General features: G+C 37.1%; 1 long non-coding RNA gene across 1 annotated transcript in view; it reads left to right on the top strand.

The window, feature by feature from the left end:
* LOC109549035 (uncharacterized) overlaps nucleotides 1-22,651 on the top strand; it is a 589,831-nt gene that overhangs the window by 429,635 nt on the left and 137,545 nt on the right. The window contains exons 3-4 of the long non-coding RNA XR_002175173.2: nucleotides 570-663; nucleotides 22,095-22,169. This is a non-coding gene — a long non-coding RNA (uncharacterized lncRNA). The remainder of the gene's footprint in view (nucleotides 1-569; nucleotides 664-22,094; nucleotides 22,170-22,651) is intronic.

Below are 22,651 nucleotides of genomic sequence, written 5' to 3'. Positions count from 1 at the left end.
TTTCATAGGGCAAAACAATAAACTTACTGAATTATTTCTTGATGCAAACCTCTAAATGAATCCCAGGTGATGTATCTAATAAGCAGGAATCATACTACATAATTAAACAACTTCAAAGACAAGTTGTTGAATTGATTCTCCTTTTGGACTCCCTAACCTTGATAGTAACGAAAGCATCATTTTAGCTATCCTTTGAAAATATCAGTTCTCATGAAGTACAAAAAAATGGCATTGAAATGCAAGATAAATGACTATCATAAAATTAGTATAGCTTTGTAAATATATATATATATGCATGCACAATTGATTCTGCTATAATCATTCATATGGAGCAAATATTTTTGATGACAGAATCAGTTTTACCGATTTTTCCCTTTGCCTCAGGTTTCAGCATGGCTCTGCAGGGCATTATTACTAATTCTGTATTTAGCCTTTTGATATTTTGTTCATCCTGGCTTGTTTTGCATTCATTTGGATTTTTTAAAAAATATATTGCATTAAAATATTATTTGTATTGAAAACTGAGATAATGTTACTTTACTTAATCTCTGCCACTCCTTATTATATAGATCCCCAGTACCGAGTTCTTTTGTTGATCATCCTGCTTGCATTGAAGTACTTGGTCCTCTCCTCAGTTGATGACTAACCTCCTGTTTCCTGCAGGTATCTGAATTTGTGATCCCTGCTTTGTTCATTAAATTTTGGAAAATTGCCTAGTTCACAGCACTATCAGCTAAATGGTGTTTATGATTGATCTTGGGGTTTCTTTGTTCTAACTGCTATTAGTAGTATCCAGAAAGTTTACCAGATAAGCAAAACACTTTTTTAGAAAATTCTGAGTATCTTCTTATTGAGAAGAATTTACAGTGGGCCCTGTATATCATACATGCCAACCAAACATGGCGGTTTATTTCCATGGAAATACACATTTCACAAAGAATCACTGATTCTTTTCACTTGGAAACCTAACCATGGAAAATCGTTCTTTCTGAAGTTTGATGGCTTTGCTTCTTGAGGGTTCTAATGACTAATTTTAATGGTGATTTTAGAAAAAAAATATTGAATAGCTGTTTAATAATCTGTGAAGTAATAAAGCACTATCATTTCAATACCTTTAATAACTTTTATTGTACTAGTTACTTGTTCTTTGATATTTTAGCCTTGAAGTGGCTTTTCTGTTAGACTAATTGCCTTTGGAACAATTGGTAAGGAGGTGAGGTAGTGCAAAAATGTGGGTAGATGCATTTGATCATTTCCTATTTATGTTGCATCTGAGGCCCTTTTATTCCTTTTTAACATTGATTAATATCGCCTGCCACCACCAAAAACTCACTCTATACACAGGTAAGCAATGTGATTCAAACGTGTCATTTTTCACAGAAATTAGGAAAAGACATGCTTAAATGGGGGATAATGTTAAAAGTTAGAAATTTTAACTCAAAATAATTCTTTTAATTTCAATTTCAAATTTACAGGAGCAGTGTGGGTCAGTGGGCTTTTGAGAATTTATAAGAAGGGTTTAAAATGGCGGTTAACCTTAAACACAGTTAAGGAAACCTAGTTTCTGTTTAATTAAATGGATTAAGACACTGTGGAAAGTCTTGTCAATAAAATGAACTCTGTCTTCCTTTGGGATGTACTGCATCACTAACCAGCCAACATGCCAAACAGTGGGATTGCCAGTGATTGCGAAACACATTGTTGCATTTTAAACCACTTATGTTGGGCTTCCCTGGTGCTGCAGTGGTTAAGAATCTGCCTGCCAATGCAGGGGACACGGGTTCGAGCCCTGGTCCGGGAAGATACCACATGCCACGGAGCAACTAAGCCCATGTGCCACAACTACTGAGCCTGTGCTCTAGAGCCTGAGAGCCACAACTACTGAAGCCTGCACGCCTAGAGCCTGTGCTCTGCAACAAGAGAAGCCACCGCAATGAGAAGTCCGCGCTCTGTAATGAAGAGTAACCCCCCTCGCCACAACTAGGGAAGGCCCGTGCACACCAAAGAAGACCCAAAGCAGCCAAAAATAAATAAATAAAATAAATAAATTTTAAAAAACACTTGTGTTGAAAACTTTACCTCCTTTAACAATAAACAATGTAATAATTGTTCCTAGACATTGCACGTTATATTTAGAATATTTATCCACACCTTAACCTTCTTTCTCTCTCTCATCTCTACTGACTTTAAAGACTCCTAGAGTTTCCTAATTTATGGTAGTGTCTTTCCGAAATTTAATTTGTAAAACTATTAGACGTTGTTGGTCACTTCTTCCTTCAACAAGGACATTTTTTCATTGCCTCCAGTTACTTCATACTATTGGTTTCCCCTTGACTTCCTTGGTTAAACTTGGTGGTTTATTTTCTGTATGACCTTCCCTTAAATAAATGTTGCTCAGAATTTTGTCTTAGACTCTCCTCTTCTCTCCTTTCCTTACTCCTCTGATTTCCTCACTCTATATACTATCTTTTGGCAATCCTGCTCTCATAGGCTACATGCTTCTGACTACCTAGTCCATATCTCTAGCTCAGAACCCTCCCCTTAGATCCATCTATCTATTGCATACAGATATCTCCCCTTGGATGTGCTATGCACACCCTTATTCAATCCCATCGTGCTCCTCCTCTGAGTTTTTCCATTTTTGTAAACAGAAAAATTCATATGCCCACTTTCCCAAAACAACAGCCTGAAAGCTGTCCTGAATTCTGTTCCTTAATCATTCCATCAAATTCTGTTCATTGTGCTCCTTAATAAGGTCTCAAATTGCTCTGCTTTCTGCAATTACCACACCACCACCTTAGTTTTACCTCCATTGTTTCTCCAATTCTAGAACAGCTCTCTAACTCCAGTCTCCCTGCCTTGGATCTTGTCACTCTCCAAACACATTTCCACACTACAGCCAGAGTAATGCTTCTGAAGGCCCTTCATGGAGGCCTTCTCAAACCTTTCTCTTCCCATTTCTTAGACTTATCTCTTCTCTCCATCCAGAATCTCTCTCTTTCCTGTCAAAGCTACAGTCAAAATTGTTCTTCACTACCACTTCCTCCAGGCCTTTGTCCATACTTTCCCTTGCTTAAAATACACTCTCTATCCCTATTCTCTGGAATAATCATCACTTGTTGTGTAGATTCAGTTTCAGAGTCCTACCTTCTGGCAAGTAACCTTGAGCAGTAACCTGTAAATGCATTGGTTGGCCGTCCTCTCTGCACCCATAATACTTTGTGAGTCTCCTTGTTATTTCATTATATCTACAGGATTCCTTGTCTGCTTTCCCAATAGAAGATCCTAAGAGTAGTAGATAGAAGACCTTTGGGCAGCAATTCTGATCATATATATAAAGTTCTGCCAAACTGCTAAAGGAGAGGACTTGGAAGAGAGGATTTTCAGAAAACAACTGAAATGACTCCTACTCATAGTTGGGGGCAAAATAGATTGAGTATGAGGTCTTACTGGAAATGTGACACATTTGTGCTCAGCAGTGGGGAGAGCCAACTCACATATTGTGTTACATCATACTGCACATTTTTTAGCATTTTGTTACTGGGTGATTTGTTTTGAAATATTTGTCTTGTTTCCCTCATTTATTTTAAACTTCTCATGGGGGAAGACTTTAGTCTCTACCAGGTATAACATCAGAGGTCAGGCTCCAGAGTCTGAGAATCAGATTCCAGTACAGCAGTTACAATATTCCCATGTTAACGTGTCAATAAAGTGACCACAGGATGGTGATCAGTGAGATATAAATGGATTATAACTGAGAAATACAGTTCAAGGGAGAGACTAAAAAGTTATATGAGTATGTTTTAAAGAAAATAAATTGGAAGTTTTTATATTGGAAAAAATTTGAAAAGGATGTAATAATGTTAGTATTACATTTGCATATATTAGTTTTAATTCATGATTTTAAAATATCTCTTTTCAGTGTTGTGACCCATGTGGTCCACTAATAGTATCATCCTGACCATCACTAATGTTCAGTGGGAGCAACCACATATGGATTCTTCATATATCTGACCTCTAATACTATTCTCCATTTGTAGGCATTAAGTATCTTCGAAAAGTAGCTGATTCCATGTCTTGGGGTAGGGAAAAGTCAATATGGGTTTGAAAATCTTGGTTTTGCTAGAAATCAAGTGTGCTTTCAAAAAAATCTCAGCATACAAAAAGGGAATAGAGTTAGCTTAAAGTGCTTCTAGTTCAGTTTGTGATGATCGAACACCTCTAACAGAATCATAATTATAGTTAAATGGAAAGTTGAGGTTGTGATATGAATCATAATGATGCCTAAAAGATAAAAATTAATAGGTAGAACATGTTGCAGGGTTGTTATACTATAAAAGAAGAGTGACCATATTAGGATATACTTAATCTAAAACTTATTTTTAGTGAGCAGAAGAGTTTTAACAGATGTGAGTATTTTGTATCTTTTATTAAGTACATACTAATTTATAAAATGTAGATTGAATTTCTAGCTGTATAAATAGGGTTGTGAAAGGTTTTATCTGCGGGTACTCTATAAAATGGCTATACAATTCCTAGGCATGTCAGATCCTTAAAGCAGGTTGTGGGTGGTTTTTTTCCTCATTGGTATTGAATGCTTTTGTGAGTTCCTCCAAGGCTTATGGTGAGAATCATGGTGTATGATGTTGGCTACCCATGTTCCTCCAGCTGGCTACTTCCCCTACCCTTAACCCTGCTTTTCTGGTGGCCCAATAAACAGAGATTCTCTCCTTCAGGGTCCCATTGTCACTCCAAGGTGACCTCTTAGGCAGCATTTAAAATGGCTCCAGATCTGTTTATCCTTACCTATGTGGCTCCACATCTGGTTCATGGGAAGTAGTTATCCATCCTTGCCTTGAAAACGTAGGGAGTAAGGACTGCCCAATGCAGCCACCTTTGCTTTCTCCTTTGCTTCTTCTTCTAGAGCTTCTATGCAAGTTTTACCTAACAATCAAAAATACAAAAGAGTGAAGGAAGAGACCCTGTATGAAAAACTGGGCGATTCAGTGAACCAAGACTGTACCAGTGGCGGAAATGGAAAATGGTGCCTGCCCAGCCCTCCCCAGGTGACCAGTAATTGTAGAGAGCAACGTTAGATTTGCAAAAATTTTGTAAACAAGTTCTTGCCACACCAATCCCTTCCTTTTTACGATGCCACAGGTCGCTACTTATGAGGGAGCAAACTTCTTGGCTTATGCTCGAATCCTTTTCTCATATTCCACTCTGGTTTGGCAGTAGGTCGTGTAGGCCTCTGCTTTCTTGTACATTTTCTGGCAGGTTTAACAGTAAACTTCAACACCCCCTAGCTACAGATAGCACGCAGCAACTTCTCTGAGAAATCCCAGTGAAACCCCTCTCTCTCGCCTTGCGGTGAAGGGAGAAGAGCCCTCAAGCCCCACTCTTGGCCGCGTCGCTCAAGAACTTCTCCTTACACAGCTCACAACTCTTTTCTGTCCTCAGTTTCTGAACAATTTTTATGTTCCCCATCTGGGCAAGGTCTCTAACTTGTTCTCCTTGGACCATCTTTTTTGAAATATCTGTATGGCAATCTGTTTTCCACCTCATTTTGATATCTGAAATCTGTTGCCTTTGGGTCAACACAATATTATGTTACTATCCTATTAGAGACAAATGTTTCTCATAATGCTAGTGCATTGGGGTAATATAGGGAATAGCAAGAGAATGGATTTTGTAACATAGGCCAAATGAAACTTTAAAAACATGATTTCAAAGAAAAGCACCAGTACTCAGACTCATCATTAGTCACTCGGGTTTGCATCACTGTGATCCTATGAGGTGACCACGAATTGACTGCTTGGTAACACAAGTCATATACCCTTAGTGGGTTATAGACAATATAATTGTGTGCGTGTTGGGGACTGGGAGAAGTCTTGTAAAATTGTTATAATCCAGAACAGTATTGAAATACTTATTATTGTAAACAGACTGAAAATTATAAGGGTAGAAATAATGAGGAGAAAACCCACAGCACTGATAGTTTTAAAAAGTAATGCATTTTGTAGCTTTCATACTTGTGTATGTTTTGCCTCCTCTTTTAAGTGTTTAAGAAAGCTGGTCATTTCCACTTTTAAACTGGTTAAATTTCCACTTTTTTTTTTCAGACATAGTTAGTGGAAACTGCTAGCCTTCCTCAGTATCTATTCTCACTTTCTTCTTTTTTTTTAAATAAAAGAATCCTCAGATTTTAAGCTGGCACATGGCTTCCCAGCTGTAAAATACAAACATTTTCAATCTTCCTTGCAGCTAAATGGGGCCATGTGATTAAATTTGGGTCAAAAACATATGAACACATTTGTGTTTGCAATTTATGGATCATGTTCAGCTTAAGGACAAGCTGCTTACTATGGACTTCCTCTTTCTCCCTGCAGGTGGGGACACAGATGTGCAGTGACCCAAGTTCTGTTATAGAGGAATGGACAATACTCTAGGCCTAGGGCAAGATAGCAGGAACTTCCCTTCCTGAATGGCCTTATGGAAGAGCTGCCCTACCAGCTAGAAAGGGTGGAATTTTATATAAGAAAGAAATACACATGTGTCTTAATTTAAGCCATTGCATTTTCAGGTCTCTTTGTTATAACATCTTTGCTTTTATCCTTAAAAATAGAATTTAATTAAATAAGTATTTTATTGTTGCATGGCAAAACAACCCCCAAATTTAGTGGCTTAAAACAAAAATTTCTTATTATCTCTTGGAGTTCTGTGGGTTGACTTAGCTCAGGCTGGTTAGTTCTTCCATGGGATCTCTTATATTGCCACCAAATGGATGCAGATGTTAGTGTTTTCTGAAGGCTCAACTGGTTTGGACATCCAAGAAGGCTTACTCACATGACTAGTAGTAGTAGCCAGGAACTCAATTAGAGTTGATACTGAAACTGGAGCATCTATATGTGGCCTCTCCATATAGCTTAGGTTTCTCACTGCATGGTGTCTGGGTTCCAAGAGTGAATATTCCAAGAGACTTGGACAGAAGTGTCAAGGCTTCTTATCATCCAGCTTTGGAAGCCCCACAGTATCACTGGTCATCAAGACACTAAGGCAAGTTGACATTCAAGGGGAAGGGATTAGACTCCACATCTCAGTGGAATAAGTACAAGGAATTTGCAACTATCTTTAATCTACCACATTAACTACATGAGACTTTTTCCCCAGAGATTCTTTCTAAAATTTTCTCAATATCTTAATAAATTATTTTTCTACATCAAACTGATTTTATATAGCAAACTTTAATAGACTGATCATTAATTACATTGCAAACAATGGTTAGCATTCCTTCTTCACCACATCAAAGTGTCATAGGCATTAAAGAATCTTACCAACAGTTATACTGATTAACTTTACATCAAAAAGTAAAATAAAAGGACATTAAATTGTATGAATGAAATACTAGAGAGCCACTGACAAGGCCGTGCTGTGACTGTTAGTTAACATTTTTGAGACCCTGGAATAAGTGCTTTGCCAGATTATCTCATTTCTTCCTCATAAAGCCCAATGAAGTATGTCATATTATTGTTTGTCCAGTTGCATAATTGTACTATTGTATGTTTGCAATTGTGAGGAAATGAAAACTTGGATTAAGTAAATTGTCCATAGTCACAAAGACTGAAAGTGGCTAAACTCAATCCAGGGTTCAAAGGCTAAACCACAAGGCTAAACCTGAATCCCCACAGCTCTGTTTTGAACAAAGATTGTCTTTTACACTCTACTGTATGGTAGTAACATGATTAAGGAAGTTTCTGCTTCATATGTTTTTTTTTTTAATATTGACTTTAGTATCAATACGTACTTTCTTCCAGTTCTTTCTTATGAGTAATAGGCAAACTAAATTTTTTCAATGCTTCCAATTATATCTCGTGCTTAAGATTAATTTCATAAAACTTAGAAATATATAGAAAAAATATTATTTCACATTCAATAGTCAATTATTATTTATATCTTGAACTGTTTTAATTCTTTCCTCTCTATATTTTATACATCAAGTTTACATTGCATTTATCATTTTGTGACCCGCTTTGTATTTTTTTTTATTCTACTGTTATTGAAAACATTCTGAACATCATATTAAGACTTCTATAGTAAGGAACATTTCAAACAGACACAAAAATAGAATAGTATAGTACACCCCATGTACTCATTACATAGCATTAAAGTGGCTAATATTTCATGTGAGACTATTTCTACTTCCCTCAGCTCCAATCACTATATCATTTCATCTAAATATTACTTTCAGTATTTGAATGTTTTCAGTCTTATCATGAACCATATTTTGCTTATATAAAAAATCTGGTTATAATTGGAATCTTATCACCGTGTTCCTGACCAGAACATCCACACTCTTCTATGATTATGTTAAGAAGAAAAAAGTAACAGTGCTCTCACAGGAACATCTGTGCCATATGAGGCTTCCTCTAATTTTATGCTGCTGAATCCTCAACAAGATTCTCTATATTTACATGACACATTGCCATACAAAATATATCATCAGATTAATGAAAAAGCAAATCTCTGGTATTAATCACTTTGAAACCATAAAATCCGCAACTGGTAATTTTGAAAACACAATAAATTACAGAGATAAAGACACATTTGAGAGTTCTGATGCAAGCATCAGAAAGTGAACACACTGTTTATCTTAAAATATTAACAGCTCTAGAGAGAGACCTTCAAGATGGCAGAAGAGTAAGACGTGGAGATCACCTTCCTCCCCACAAATACATCAGAAATACATCTACATGTGGAACAACTCCTACAGAACACCTACTGAATGCTGGCAGAAAACCTCAAACCTCCCAGAAGTGCGCCAGGAGAGGGGATTCAGAGCACTGCCTAAATGAGCTCCAGAGATGGCCGCGAGCCACGGCCATCATTGCGGACCACAGAGACGGGCATGAGACGCTCAGGCTGCTGCTGCTGCCAGCAAGAAGCCTGTGTGCAAGCACAGGTCACTCTCCACACCTCCCCTCCCAAGAGCCTGTGCAGCCCGCCAGTGCCAGGGTCGCGTGATCCAGGGACAACTTCCCCGGAAGAACACACAACGTGCCTCAGGCTGGTGCAACGTCACGCCGGCCTCTGCCACTGCAGGCTTGCCCCGCATCCATACCCCTCCCTCCTCCCGGCCTGAGTGAGCCAGAACCCCCGAATCAGCTGCTCCTTTAACACCATCCTGTCAGAGTGGGAATAGATGCCCTCAGGCGACCTACACACAGAGGCGGGGCCAGATCCAAAGCTGAACCCCAGGAGCTGTGCGAACAAAGAAGACAAAGGGAAATCTCTCCCAGCAGCCTCAGGAGCAGCGGATTAAGTCTCCAAAATCAACTTGATGTACCCTGCGTCTGTGGAATGCCTGAATAGACAACGAATCATCCCAAATTGAGGAGGTGGTCTTTGGAGGAATGATATATATATTTTTTCCTTTTTCTCTTTTTGTGAGTGTGTATGTATATGCTTCTGTATGTGATTTTCTCTGTATAGCTTTGATTTCGCCATTTGTCCTAGGGTTCTCTCTGTTCGTTGTTTTTTCTTTTTTTTGTATAGTTTTTTAGCACTTGTTATCTTGTTATCATTGGTGGATTTATTTTTTGGTTTGGTTGCTCTCCTCTTTCTTATTTATTTTTAATTTTTAATAATTTTTTAAATTTTAATAACTGTAATTTATTTTATGTTTCTTTCCTTTTTTCTTTTTTTCTCTTTTATTCTGAGCGGTGTGGATGACAGGGTCTTGGTGCTTCAGCCAGGTGTCAGGCCTGTGCCTGTGAGGTGGGAGAGCCGAGTTCAGGACACTCGTCCACCAGAGACCTCCCGGCTCCTTGTAATATCAAATGGCGAAAATCTCCCAGAGGTCTCCATCTCACCACCAAGACCCAACACCACTCAACAACCAGCAAGCTACAGTGCTGGACACCCTATGCCAAACAACTAGCAAGACAGGAACACAACCCCACCCATTGGCAGAAAGGCTGCCTGAAATCATAATAAGGTTACAGACACCACAAAACACACCACCAGAAGCAGACCTGGCCACCAGAAAGCCAAGATCCAGCCTCATCCACCAGAACACAGGCACTAGTCCCCTCCACCAGGAAGCCTACTGAAAACCCACTGAAACAACCTTAGCCACTGGGGGCAAACACCAAAAACAACAAGAACTACGAACCTGTAGCCTATGAAAAGGAGGCCACTAACGCAGTATGTTAAGCAAAATGAGAAGACAGAGAAACACACAGGAGATGAGGGAGCCAGCTAAAAACACACCAGACCAAAAAAATGAAATAGGCAGTCTACCTGAAAAAGAATTCAGAGCAATGAGAGTAAAGATGATCCAAAATCTTGGAAATAGAATGGAGAAAATATAAGAAACGTTTAACAAGGACCTAAAAGAACTAAAGTGCAAACAAACAATGATGAACAACACAATAAATAAAATTAAAAATTCTCTAGAAGGACAATAGCAGAATAAATGAGGCAGAAGAACAGATAAGTTACCTGGAAGATAAAATAGTGGAAGTAAACTAACACAGAGCAGAATAAAAAAAAGAATTGAGGACAGTCTCAGAGACCTCTGGGACAACATTAAACACACCAACATTCGAATTATAGGGGGTCCCAGAAGAAGAAGAAATAAAGAAAGGGATTGAGAAAATATTTGAAGCGATTATAATTGAAAACTTCCCTAATATGGGAAAGGAAATAGTCAAGTCTAGGAGCCTCAGAGAGTCACATGCAGGATAAATCCAAGGAGAAACATGCCAAGACACATATTAAACTATCAAAAAATTAAATACAAAGAAAAAATATTAAAAGCACCAAGGGAAAAACAACAAATAACATACAAGAAAATCCCCATAAGGTTAACAGCAGATCTTTCAGCAGAAACTCTGCAAGCCAGAAGCGGGTGGCAGGACATATTTAAAGTGATGGAAGGAAGAAAGCTACAACCAGCATCACTCTACCCAGCAGGGATCTCATTCAGATTCGACGGAGAAATTAAAACCTTTAGAGACAGACAAAAGCTAAGAGAATTCAGCACCTCCAAACCAACTTTACAACAAATGCTAAGGGGACTTATATAGGCAGGAAACAAAAGAGAAGGAAAAGACCTACAATAACAAACGAAAACAATTAACAAAATGGTAATAGGAACATACATATCAATAATTACCTTAAATGTAAATGGATTAAATGCTCCCACCAAAAGGCATAGACTGGCTGAATGGATACATAAACAAGACCTGTATATATGCTGTCTACAAGAGACCCAATTCAGATCTAGGGACACATACAGGCTGAAAGTGAGGGGATGGGAAAAGATATTCCATGTAAATGGAAATCAAAAGAAAGCTGGAGTAGCAATTCTCATATCAGACAAAACAGACTTTAAAATAAAGACTATTACAAGAGGCAAAGACAGACACTACGTAATGATCAAGGGATCAATCCAAGGAGAAGGTATAACAGTTGCAAATATTTATGCACGCAACATAGGAGCACCTCAATATAATGCAAATGCTAACATCCATAAAAGGGGAAATTGACAGTAACACATTCATAGTCGGGGACTTTAACACCCCACTTTCACCAATGGACAAATCATCCAAAATGAAAATAAATAAGGAAAAACAAGCTTTAAATGATACATTAAACAAGATGGACTTAATTGATATTTATAGGACATTCCATCCCAAAACAAAAGAATACAATTTCTGGTCAGGTGCTCATGGAACATGCTCCAGGATAGATCATATCTTCGGTCACAAATCAAACCTTGGTAAATTTAAGAAAATTGAAATCGTATCAAGTATCTTTTCCGACCACAATGCTATGAGACTAGATATCAATTACAGGAAAAAAGAATCTGTAAAATATACAAACACATGGAGGCTAAACAGTACACTACTTAATAACCAATAGATCACTGAAGAAATCAAAGAGGAAATAAAAAAATACCTAGAAACAAATGACAATGAAACACGATTACCCAAAACCGATGGGATGCAGCAAAGGCAGTTCTAAGAGGGAAGTTTATAGCAATACAATCCTACCTTAAGAAACATCTCAAATAAACAACCTAACCTTACACCTAAAGCAATTAGAGAAAGAAGAGGAAAAAAACCCCCAGTGTTAGCAGAAGGATAGAAATCATAAAGATGAGATCAGAAATAAATGAAAAAGAAATGAAGGAAACAGTGCAAAGATCAATAAAACTAAAAGCTGATTCTTTGAGAAGATAAAAAAAATTGATAAACCATTAGCCAGACTCATCAAGAAAAAAAGGGAGAAGACTCAGAAAAATAGAATTAGAAATGAAAAAGAGAAGTAACAACTGACACTGCAGAAATACAAAGGATCATGAGAGATTACTACAAGCAACTATATGCCAAAACAATGGACAACCTGGAAGAGATGGACAAATTCTTAGAAAAGCACAACCTTCCGAGACTGAACCAGAAAGAAATAGGAAACATAAAAAGACAATTCACAAGCACTGAAATTGACACAGTGATTAAAAATTTTCCAACACCAAAAGCCCAGGACCAGATGGCTTCATAGGCAAATTCTGTGAAACATTTAGAGAAGAGCTAATGCCCATCCTTCTCAAACTCTTCCAAAATATAGCAGAGGGAGGAACACTCCCAAACTCATTCTACGAGGCCACCATCACCCTGATACCAAAACCAGACAAAGATGTCACAAAGAAAGAAAAGTACAGGTCAATATCACTGAGGAATATAGATGAAAACATCCTCAACAAAATACTAGCAGACAGAATCCAACAGCATATTAAAAGGATCATACACCATGATCAAGTGGGGTTTATCCCAGGAATGCAAGGATTCTTCAATATATGCAAATCAATCAATGTGATACACCATATTAACAGATTGCAGGAGAAAAACCATATCATCATCTCAATAGATGCAGCAAAAGCTTTTGACAAAATTCAATACCCATTTATGATAAAAACCCTCCAGAAATTAGGCATAGAGGAACTTACCTCAACATACTAAAGGCCATATATGACAAACCCACAGCCAATATGGTCCTCAATGGTGAAAAGCTGAAATCATTTCCACTAAGATTAACAACAAGACACAGTTGCCCACTCTCACCATTATTATTCAACATAGTTTTGGAAATTTTAGCCACAGCAATCAGAGAAGAAAAAGACATAAAAGGAATCCAATTCAGAAAAGAAGAAGTAAATCTGTCACCGTTTCCAGATGACATGATACTATTTATAGAAAATTCTAAAGATGCTACCAGAAAATGACTAGAGCTAATCAATGAATTTGGTAGAGTAGCAGCATACAAAACTAATGCACAGAAATCTCTGGCATTCCTATACACTAATGGTGAGAAATCTGAAAGAGAAATTAAGGAAACACTCCCATCTACCATTGCAACAAAAACAATAAAATACCTTGGAATAAACCTACCTAAGGAGAAAAAAGACCTGTAAGCAGAAAACTGTAAGACACTGATGAAGGAAATTAAAGATGATACAAACAGATGGAGAGATATACCATGTTATTTGATTAGAAGAATCAACATTGTGAAAATCACTATACTACCAAAGCAATCTACAGATTCAATGCAATCCCTATCAAACTACCACTGGCATTTTTCACAGAACTAGAACAAAAAATTTCACAATATGTATGGAAACACAAAAGACCCCGAATGGCCAAAGCAATCTTGAGAAATAAAACCATAGCTTGAGGAATCAGGCTCCCTGACTTCAGACTATACTACAAAGCTACAGTAATCAAGATACCCTGGTACTGGCACAAAAAAAGAAATATAGATCAATGGAACAGGATAGAAAGCCCGGAGATAAACCCATGCACATATGGTCATCTTATTTTTGATACAGGAGGCAAGAATATACAATGGAGAAAAGACAGCTTCTTCAATAAATGGTGTTGTGAAAACTGGATAGCTACATGTAAAAGAATGAAATTAGTATACTCCCTAACACCATACACAAAAATAAACACAAAATGGATTAAAGATGTAAATGTAAGCCCAGACACTATAAACTCTTAGAGGAAAACATAGGCAGAACACTCTATGACATAAATCACAGCCAGATCCTTTTTGACCCACCTCCTACAGAAATAGCAATAAAAACAAAAATAAACAAATGGGACCTAATGATACTTAAAAGCTTTTGTGCAGCAAAGGAAACCATAACCAAGACGAAAAGACAACCCTCAGAATGGGAGAAAATATTGCAAGTGAAGCAACTGACAAAGGATTAATCTCCAAAATGTACAAGCAGGACATGCAGCTCAATATCAAAAAAACAAACAACCCAATCCAAAAATGGGCAGAACACCTAAACAGACCTTTCTCCAAAGAAGATATACAGATTGCCAACAAACACATGAAAGAATGCTCAGCATCATTAATCATTAGAGAAACGCAAATCAAAAGTACAATGAGATACCATCTCACACCAGTCAGAATGGCCATCATTAAAAAATCTACAAACAACAAATGCTGGAGAGGGTGTGGAGAAACGGGAACCCTCTTGCACTTTTGGTAGGAATGTAAATTGATACAGCCACTATGGAGAACAGTATGGAGGTTCCTTAAAAAACTAAAAATAGGGGCTTCCCTGGTGGCGCAGTGGTTGAGAGTCCGCCTGCCGATGCAGGGGACATGGGTTTGTGCCCCGTTCTGGGAAGATCCCACATGCCGCGGAGTGGCTGGGCCCGTGAGCCATGGCCACTGAGCCTGCACGTCTGGAGGCTGTGCTCCACAGCAGGAGAGGCCACAACAGTGAGAGGCCTGCGTACCACAAAAAAAAAAACCCAAAAAACAAAAAAAACTAAAAATAGAGCTACCATACGACCCAGCAATCCCACTACTGGGCATATACCCTGAGAATACCATAATTCAAAAAGAGTCATGTACCACAATGTTCATTGAAGCTCTATTTACAATAGCCAGGACATGGAAGCAACCTAAGTGTCCATCAGCAGATGAATGGATCAAGAAGATATGGCACATATATACAATGGAATATTACTCAGCCAGAAAAAGAAACGAAATTGAGTTATTTGTAGTGAGGTGTATGGACTTAGAGTCTGTCATACAGAGTGAAGTAAGTTAGAAAGAGAAAAATAAATACTGTATGCTAACATATATATATGGAACCAAAAAAAAAATGGTTTTGGAGAACCTAGGGGCAAGATGGGAATAAAGACACACACCTATTAGAGAATGGACTTGAGGACACTGGGAGGGGGAAGGGGAAGCTGGGACGAAGTGAGAGAGTGGCATGCACGTATATATGCTACCAAATGTAAAATAGATAGCTAGTGGAAGCAGCCACTTTGCACAGGGAGATCAGCTCGGTGCTTTGTGACCACCTAAAGTGTTGGGATAGGGAGGGTGGGAGGGAGGGAGACATGAGAGATATCGGGATATATGTGTATGTATAGGTGATTCACTTTGTCATAAAGCAGAAACTAACACCATTGTAAAGCAATTATACTCCAATAAATATGTTTAAAAAAAGTGGAATTCAGACAAATTTACACAGAGTGTGGCAATTAATGAACTCTAACAGTTCTACCTGCTCTCTGGTTGTATTATACATTCTGGGAATTTGTCTAGATTCATATAAAGGCAAACTTAATCCTCTACTCACTGAACTTTCAACTGTATCAGAAGGGTTATCTTCCACAAAATACATTCCACATTTAGCTGAAGAAATCATTTGGCCATGAATTTTAAAACGTATGTGCACTATTACCTTATATGGTTAAAAGCATGCCTCTGGAATCAGTTGGACTGAATTTGAATCCCAGAACCCAGAATGGTTCCTAATACTCAATAAATATTTCTGAAGAGCATCAAAAAAAAAAAAAAAAAAATGAACAGCTCTACACTGTGAAATCCTGCTTTTCATTATAGATTCAGTTTGTTTTTAACCCTTCCATTGGTCCTCATCTTTGCCCAAGAGAGTATTTTTATCAAGTTATTTTATATTTCTTGTCCATAATGAAGCTATTGAAAAATGTCTGCCTTCCAATTACTCCTTCAGAGGCTTTGCTAAAATTCTCTCAATAATCCTTTGGGAAACAAGAATATCAGCAAAACATAATTGAGAAAACAGTCACTGTGACAGGAATTAGAGATTGTTTATGAGGTAGAAGAATGTCTGAAAGCCAGCTGCAAGGACATCTGGTTCTATGACCATAAGCAAAAGTCTGTCAAAAATTTCATTAAAAAACCCATTTCTAAGGTTTACAGCTCTGCTGACTCAGTTCCCATGGGTCCCAATTTAACTTTTTAAAAAATGGTGATCTGAGGTCACATTTGCCAATCCATTTGGCCTGAAGACTTAAGAAAAAGGACAAAAGTAAAAAGCATTTTACTCTGGAACATATTTATTCTTTCTACATTACTTTTTCTGTAAATCATGTGCTCATTCTATACTTGAGACACAATTTAGGAATTGTTTGTATATTGATGGTTCACTTTGCATTTAATTCTCATCCTTTTTCTTTCTGCAGTCCAGTGAATACATGAATGTTGAGATTACACTCATGTCCCATTCATTCACCAGGGTTATTTGATTCCTGTTTGTTGTTAAGTAAAAAATAGAACTTGTTTCCCCTTATTGAATGCTTACCATGTGCCAAGCTCTTTACAAACCTTAGCTCAAATCTTCACCGCACAACCATGCAGGTGGATGTTATTACTCCTTATAACAGATAAGTTAACTGAGCATCAGAAAGATTAAGAAATCTGCCTATGTTTACCCAGGTGTTTGGGTTTGGGGGAGCATAGTTTTATCTGAATATAAGGCCTATCTGTTCTTGAATATTTTCTGAATAGGTGATAGAAGAATCTTGCTCTAATAATGATCATGTCCTTGTGCCACTTTTACTACTAAGTAATAAAATACTACTTTCAGTTACATCACTGGCCTCTTTTCGTGAAAAATTTATAATTCAACTAAAGTATGTTAAACTTTGTCTTTATTTATAGATACTTAAAAATTGAATTTAGAAGAATCTTTAAAAAATAGTTTAACATAATACAAAAAAAAGTTTTCTTATTCTTTCAATATTTTACATTTCTAAGTCTAAAATATTCAGTATTCCTATTCTCTACCAGAGAAAGACATGGAACTTAGCAACTACCATCTGAACTCTCCCTCATGCCATCTTCCACATCTAGAATGTTAATTATAATTTTATAAAAGCAAAAAAAAAAAAAGTAATTGTCCATAGTAACTATTTATATTTTTTAAAATAAATAATTTCATTTACCTTTGCTCCTTGCATTTCTCCGTTTGGGATCATGATTCTCAATGAAGTACTTCTCTAATGATTCTTTTTAGTGGTGTTCTCTGGGTATTAAAATCCATTATTCCCTCTATGTCTGAAATGTCTTGATTTTGTCATGAGAAATTTGAACTGCCTATGAAATTCTAGATTGACTGCTATTTCCCCTCAACATTTGTTGTTACTATTGAGAAGTCTGCTGTCAATCTAATTGCCCTTTTCATATAGGTAAAATTTCTTTGTTGGGAAATACTATTTGAGAGATAACTTTTACTAGTTTTTTTGTTTTCCTCTTTGATGTTCTGAAATGTTATTGCAGTGTGTTTAGATGTAGATTTATTTTATTTATTCTTCTTGGCATTTGATATTCGCTTTCTATCTGAGGAAACATCTTTTTAAAATTCTGAAAAATGCCAAAAACATGTTCCTTTTAATATTGCCTTCATATCAACTCATCTTTTCCAAAATCTAGAACCCCTTTTATGCATATGTGGGCACTTCTCATTCTGGTTTCCATGTCTCTTAACTCTACGCTCAAGAGTTTAACACATTTTTTATCTCTGTGCATTGCCTTCAGTAATATCATTCGGTTTATTAATTATCTCTTCATCCCTCTAATTTATTCTTTTGTCTATTGACGTTTTTATTTCAATATCAAAATATTTTTTATTCCCAGGATTTCAAATTGATTCTTTTTTGTTTTTGATTCATAGCCACATGCTTTTATCCACTCAAAATTGTTATTTTTTAATGAATATGGTTTATTTCTGTCTCTGTTAATATATAAAGTATGTTTAAATTTCAGACTGCCATGATATTTCTAATTTCTCAGGAAATAAGTTTCCTATTTGTAAAATGTGTAAGTTATCTTTCATGACCTTAATTTTCATCAAGAAGTATGAAATTTTAGTTTACAAGATTGTTCCAAGTCTTTCTTCTTAAATCCTTTTCCAACACCTAGTTTTCCATATCTACTGCTTTTTCAGTTGTTTCTACACACCCAAATTTTGATGCAGGTCTTAGGTTGGTGGTTTGCCTGGGAATCTTCGTAACCTCCCCACTAGATCCTCTCTCCAGCTTTTATTCTGACACTGGTCCACTGGGACAGTGATTTTGGTTTTGAGTCTGATTATATATTTTAAATATCTAAATAAGATAAAGACATATTTAATATTTTTAAAGATTTAACCTATTCAATAAGATTATTTTTTATAAATGAAGAAAAGGTCAAAAACCATCTTGAACAGAAATTTTACAGTGACATATTAATGAGAATCATAGAAGCACACGAAGTCACAGGAAACACTTTGCTTTTATAAAAAATAAAGTTTAAATTCAGAAAGGACAGGCTTCCCTGGTGGCGCAGTGGTTGAGAGTCTGTCTGCCGATGCAGGGGACACGGGTTCATGCCCCGGTCTGGGAAGATCCCACATGCCGCGGAGCGGCTGGGCCCGTGAGCCATGGCCGCTGAGCCTGCGCGTCCAGAGCCTGTGCTCCACAACGGGAGAGGCCACAACAGTGAGAGGCCTGCATACCGCGAAAAACGAAACCAAAACAAAACAAAACAGAAAGGACAAGTAACGTATATGGTGTCACACATTTGGTGAGTGGAATATAGAAAACTACAATCCAATTTTTTTACTTCTCTTTTGTCTACTACACTTGCTTGATCCTTGTACAAAATGTTCACTAAATTCTGCTGAAAACAAAGACTGTTGTTATTCTCATTGACAGAAAAAGTTGTCTCAAAATATCTTCAATTGTAGATTAGTTGTGGCCCATAAGGTTGATCTGGACAGTACATAAACTTATTTGGCCCACTTACAGTTAATATTTTTACATGGTTTCTACTACTAAAAATGAGAGATTTAAAATAAACAAAAACAACAAAACAGACCGCAACACTTGGAAAAAGTCGTCCACAATCAATCCTGGCAATAATAATGCACAGATGAATAGCTACTGTGTCCCTTTAGGTGGAGCATTGTTGCCAGTTCACTAGTCCCCACGTCGCTGCCTTACTCATTCGTACTCTTTACCTATTCCCCGAGTTAGTGACCCCTGATCTAAACTCTCATGGTGCTGTAACACCATCACTGAATTGTCACATCTTTGGATTAAAAAGCAATATCTATATTACAATGGTGCCTTATGAATATCTACCATAAACACTTTATTACACATTAGTTTTATCAGATTAAGTATTTTCTGGCAAAGCAAAGTACTTTTTAGCAAACACTTTTGAGCACTCTGGGGAGTGAGTAGGGGGCAGACACAGGAGTTCTGCAAAGTTAGACAGCAGCAAAGAGCCATGGGCACCTGGAGAACAGTTGCCAAAGAGAGTTTGGGAGGCAGACAAAGGGAGCACAGAGGGTGCTGATGGCGGATTTCACTTTCTTTCTAACTGTGCTGGACATTTACCTTAAAGCCTTGCTCCACTACTGGACAGCATCAGGCCTATGTCATCTCCCTGCCCTTTTCCCATGAAGGTATACATACTTGTGGGCCTTGGAGTCTCTCTAAAATTCAGTTCTAGGGCTAAGGCAAATTACCTTGAGCTTGAAGGAATTCCTCGGTTACCTTCTGCACCAGTAGAGTTGCCCCTTGTTTCAGTGGGCACAAATTGTGTTAAGTATTAAAGGCATTAGTATGCAAGTCAGGCAGCAGCCTGAACAATATCATTCTATGGTAGCTGTTTAAACAGGTAGCCCTGTTTATTGCAAAGCTAATCAACAAAAAGAATTCTAAAACGAGTCTTTCATCATTTTTTGGTATAACTTTACATAAGACCTTACAATCACTAATCTGTTCTCTAAATTTCCATTTATGCAGTCTGGTCATACATTCAGATTTTTAATGCCATTAGCCAAACCTAATAGTTATTTGGGCTTTCTGCCTCCTGGCTATCTTTAGCATATTATCTTGGAAATCACCAGTTTGAATTATAGTATATTTCTATATATGTACACATACCCATAGAGATAAATGTCTACTGAAAACCAGTAATATTCCTCAGGGAGTACCCAGATAACATGTAGTACAACGTAGAGGAAGTTTTTTTTCAAAAACTACACACTACATTATGATCTCCTTATATTTGCTCTTACAGGATTGTATGCTGTAAGTTCCACTGCGGAACTTACAGTGGTAAGAATTAGTTTGCTAAGGCTGCCATAACAAAACACCCCAGACTGGGTGCTTAAACCACAGGAATTCACTGCTCACTGTTCTGGAAGACCAAGATTAAGGTGTGGGCAGTTTGGGTTTCTACTGAGGCTTCTCTCCTTGGTGTGCAGATGGCCATTTTCTCTTTGTGTCTTCACAGGGATCTTTCTCTGTGCCCTTACCTCCCTGGTGTCTCCTTATATGTCCAAATTTTCTCTTCTTATAATGGCACTAATCAGGTTGGATTAAGGCCCACCCTAACAACCTCATTTTAACTTATTCATCTTTTAAAGACTCTATCTCCAAATTAAGTCACACTCTGAGGTATTGTGGGTGAGGTCTTCAACATATGAATTGGAGGGAGGGGCAAATTTAGCCCATAACACCAAATATATTGCATTTGCTCATTTGATCACTCTCTACTTGAACTAAAATGAACTACTTGAAGGCAGGAATCACGTCATACTTACCTTTGTGTTCCCTATATACATCACTTTGATTCTAAAGACATATTTATGGAATTCAACAAGCTTAAGAATATAACTATGATGTTTTGTCGCTTTTAAAGAAGTTTTATCTAGTCCTGATGCATTTGGTTGGGAATAATGGGTGTCCAAGGGACTTAACTTCAACTAAATTACTCTCATAAAGAAACTCCTGATCTTGTTATATATTCAGGGATAGTGAGGAATATACTTTTCTATTTAAAAATAACATAAGGAAAGAAATCATGAGAGGACATGTAAGAATAAATATATATTAGGAGAGGCTGTAATTGAACATACATTGGTTTCTATGTCAGATAAAATAAGCCATTGTACCTTCAAAGAGCTCATAACTAACTTAGGAACAAATATATTCAAATGTTTGGGAATCCTTAGGAAAAAAATATGGACAAGATATGTATCGATGGGAAGGTGGTAGCAAGTGCCACAAGGATTAACAGACCAAATTCCACTGTGGTTTAAAAAGTGCCTGGTTTGGGTGACAAAAAGTCATGACTTTAGCAAGGATGCTAGGTTAGAATTGGGCCTTTAAGAATAAAGGGGATAAAGTGGCACAGTTAAAATTGTTGGTTCCAGTGTGTGGAAATCAGTGATGGTGAAATTATCAGGAGACAGTTGAAAAAGAAAAACCCACATAGCTTTCACAGCACAAAACTTGTAATTATTCTATTGACTAACATATTGCGTTTTAAAAAATGTTCTTTCAACTCTGAAAAATGAACTGTCATAAACATTTCAATGATAACATAAATTAAGTCTACCCAGCATAAGCCCAATGTTTTCAATGGATAAGTAGCTAATTAGTCATAACAAAATGACTTATCCTTTTGTCTAGCTGGCATTGGAGTTAAAGTTCTGAGACTTAGGTCATGAATCATCAGGTGTTGATAGGGTATTTTTTCCTCCCCCAGATAATAAGCAGGGAAGAAAAATGGTAACTATAGAGCAATACTTAGGATATTTTGATGCCAGGAATCTACTGTTCTAAGCTTATAGGAAAATTCCCATTAGCTGAAAACCTGACAGTTGGCAAGTACTCTATGTCACTTTATCATATACACATTCCATGACATTACTTAACTTTGAAAAATCTTTTTAACTCTAGGTGCTGTTTCCAACTCTTCACGGCCTGAATGTCAGTTTATATTTTCTTCAACAGAAGACTCAGCCCACACTTCAGGTAGATCTCTTGGGAAATACGTATCTATCCGTTGATGTTGGCTGCATTTCTTTTTTTCTTTGACTTGGCATGGTTTACATTTCTCTCATGTTTATCTTAGGAGATATATGTCCTAGCACAAAAATGCAAATTAGAAGTACAAAGAGTTCTAAACTAGTTTCCATTTGACATTTTAAAATAACATTATTTTTTATTGCTTTGAACAGTTTGAGAGGTATGCCTCTTAAACTCAGGTTTTCACATTCATTTATTACAGTATTTCCAGACTCTGTTATAGATGACAGTAATTAAGATTTTAATTTTACTAAAAGTAAATTGCAGACCGATTAAGAGGTAATTAGGTTTTATGTATTTGCTATATGCTTTCACTTAAGAAGACGTTGAAATCTTTTCCTTCTGCATGCTGTTTCTTGGCGTGTTTGTACTCAGACTTACCCTCCTTGCGTCCCCTGCTCTGCTCTGTATGTTAGAGGGCCCAGGGT

The sequence above is a fragment of the Tursiops truncatus genome, chromosome 3 (genome assembly GCF_011762595.2).
Source record: "Tursiops truncatus isolate mTurTru1 chromosome 3, mTurTru1.mat.Y, whole genome shotgun sequence".
In the NCBI taxonomy this organism is placed as follows: domain Eukaryota; kingdom Metazoa; phylum Chordata; class Mammalia; order Artiodactyla; family Delphinidae; genus Tursiops; species Tursiops truncatus.
This window is presented reverse-complemented; position numbering and strand designations above follow the sequence as displayed.